At 29.0% G+C, this 3,035-nt stretch overlaps 1 protein-coding gene across 4 annotated transcripts in view; it reads left to right on the forward strand.

The window, feature by feature from the left end:
* Window positions 1-3,035, forward strand: part of LOC106684213 (protein sickie) — a gene marked incomplete at its 5' end in the record, with an annotated part of 168,758 nt that overhangs the window by 79,116 nt on the left and 86,607 nt on the right.

The raw sequence follows: 3,035 nt of genomic DNA on the forward strand, positions 1-3,035 counted from the left end.
ATTAGTAGTTAGTTAATTTATTTTGAGAAATCTATATCTCAGGAACGATATGACGTACAGATGTCTATTAGCACTCAAATTAAAGCTAGTTTAATAGACTATAAAGAAGTGTAAGACCTTTACCTTCGTAGTAATGGTAGTTTTCACGATATTTGCTAAAATAAATTGATTTAAACTTGTTCGGACAATAAGTTTGATTTATGAAAAACTTCATTTCAAAAACCATTGGACGTACAGATGTCTGCCAGCAATCAAATTAAAGCTAGTTAAATCTATTACAAAATAGTTAATATGTTTATCTATGTAGGAGTAGTATTTTTTATGATATTTAACAAAACAAACTCACAAAATGTTAATTTCTAGTTGTCCGTATAAAATGTTGGATTTTTGAAAAAATATATCTCTAGATCCATAAGACGCACATATGTCTGCCAACACTCGAAATAAAGAAAATTTAACTTTCTATAAAGTAGTTTATGACACTTATCTTCGTAGTGGTAGTAGTTTTTATAATATTCACATATGAATATAAATTTGGCAAATGAAAATTTGTCCGAACAACTCTAAATCAATTTATTTTGGCAAATTTCATGTAAACTACTACTCCTACAAAGATAAACGTCATAAACTACTTTATAGCTCATTAAACTAGATTTAATCTGAGTGCTAATAGACATCTTCGTCGAATGGTTTTTGAGATATAAATTTTTTAAAATAAATATACTAACTACTGATCTTTCAGTACGTCCCATACAACATTTTTATGAAATGTTGCTTTATAAAAAGCTATAACTATTTAACGTAAATAACTATAAGGGCTCATATTTTAGCAAATTTTCTCTTCTTTAAATGACGTTTTCTTAGGTTTTCTTGTGTTGTTACTACTTTTTAAGATATAGAGCTCCGAATGAAAAAAAAAAAATTTTTTATCGCTTTGAAACAACCGCTATTTTTTATTCCCCCTACCTATACTTGGCATACTCATCAATTTTTACTATTAATTATACATAGTTTTCATCAAAGTAATCAAAAATTGGGGTGAGATAACTGCCTTTTTTCTCCTCTTGGGCTCTTGTACTATTATGCTTGAGAATCGAACGTGGGTCAAGTAGTCTTTTTTTGTACTCGAGTTTTAGAATCACCGCTCGCAGTTTGTCGACTTTATACACCTGTATATATATATATTATAGAATACCGAATACATATACTCTCTAGTTATATATTCTTTTAAACGGTTCCATCCCTCCTCCGCCTCATTCGGGCACCTTCGGTTCCGAGCCGAACCCACCCGAAGCCTCCTGAAGACCTGGCTCCCATCTCCAGTGGTTGTGGTATGGCCGTACACGACGGGTTCGCTACAGTCCGGAGCCCCAGGACCAGAACCATGGTTCGTCTGGAGCCACTTCGGGAGGAAATCCCGCCCCTGTGCCGCGACATCCCCTGGTGGGAGGTGGCCACCTCCAGGTCCAGGCCGAGGTCTTGCTCTATTATACAGGTCTGCCTTATTTTTTTTTTTCTTTAAAATTTGAATTTAATTATTTGATTATTATTTTGATTTTATTGTAGCACCTCTATTGGGTAATATGAACACAAATTTAACATATTCCCTTTTTAAAAATTGTAAATATAAAACTTATTCAGCTATATTTAAACATTAAAATGTTTCCCTGTCGAATAATTGTTATTAACAAAAATTTTAAAATAAAAAATTAATTTATCTATTTGAGTCGCCCCATCAAAGTTCACACCTTTGTTTTTTAATATAAATAGACATTTTTCTTGTTTGTTTATGTCGCATAAAAACTATCTAGTACAAAAAGTGATGCCGAATTTTATTACAAATTTTTTAAAAACAATAGATTAGTAAATGGAATACTTTTCTATAAAATTTATTACACCAAAAATAAAGGTGTACCCTTTTTTCTTCTAATTACTACAATAAATGGATTTATTTATTTATTTCTACCAAAATAAATGGAAAAATGATAAGAAAACATTATTTTGTTTTCTAATCTTTGGGTGCCTAGGAAAGGGTTAAAACTAAACTCAATTTAATCTTATTTTTTTGTTGAAATGTCCTTTTTTTCCTCCAATCTAAATAAGTAATTATTAGAAGTCATAGTTATTTAAATATACACATATACATTTATTTAATTTTTTATTTGAAAATCATCCAATAAAAAAACACAAATATAATCTAGTGACATTTCGAGGTGTTATTATTCTCACAGTCTATTCTGTTGTTTAGTAACTGAGTTTTCTACACAACTGTTAAATAAAATATGTATTTTTCTTTTTATAAAATTAATTAAAATATTCCTTATGTACCTTTTATATGTATGCTCAGATAATATGCTATATAATCAATGTAATATATATGGGTTAGATTGTAGAAGTGTTCGCTTGTTGGAGGGTCTATTGTTTATGTTGATAATTTATTTGTTTATTTTCTGTAAGCAGCTGTCCCCGCCCGCGCTCTCTCCCGCCTCTTGTGTTCAATTATTTTCTCATTAGAACATGGCTTTATCACTAACTGTATACATTACTATGTGATATCTCCTAAGTCCGACAATACTAACATAGGATTTTCTTATAATTTAAAATTTTAACATTATTAAATCCATTTTTTTAAAAAAATTATGAAAAAGATGGTTGGCGGTACGATCAAAATAAAATAAAAAATAGTTAACAACTATTTATTTGTTGACGTTTCGGCCCACTTTGCAGAGCTTCATCAGGGCTAAAAAGATACAAAAACAACTAAAATATTTTGACATAGTAGGATATTAAAATAAAATAGGTAAATTAAGGTCGAGTTAAAATTATGTAAATATAAGTGAAAATAAAATTAAATACAAATGAACAAAAAAGAAGAAATAAAAATAGTATTTATATAAAATAGACAATGATTAGAATATTAAAAAAAAAAAAAAAGCAAACTACTTGGTCAAAAGGAAACGTAAGTAAAAATAGAAAAGCAGATATGAGAAAACAAAATTTAACTCACTAAAAGACGGAAAATAAATAAGTAAGTT

The sequence above is a fragment of the Halyomorpha halys genome, unplaced genomic scaffold (genome assembly GCF_000696795.3).
Source record: "Halyomorpha halys isolate HHAL.00 unplaced genomic scaffold, Hhal_1.1 Scaffold557.1, whole genome shotgun sequence".
NCBI classification, from domain to species: Eukaryota; Metazoa; Arthropoda; class Insecta; order Hemiptera; family Pentatomidae; genus Halyomorpha; species Halyomorpha halys.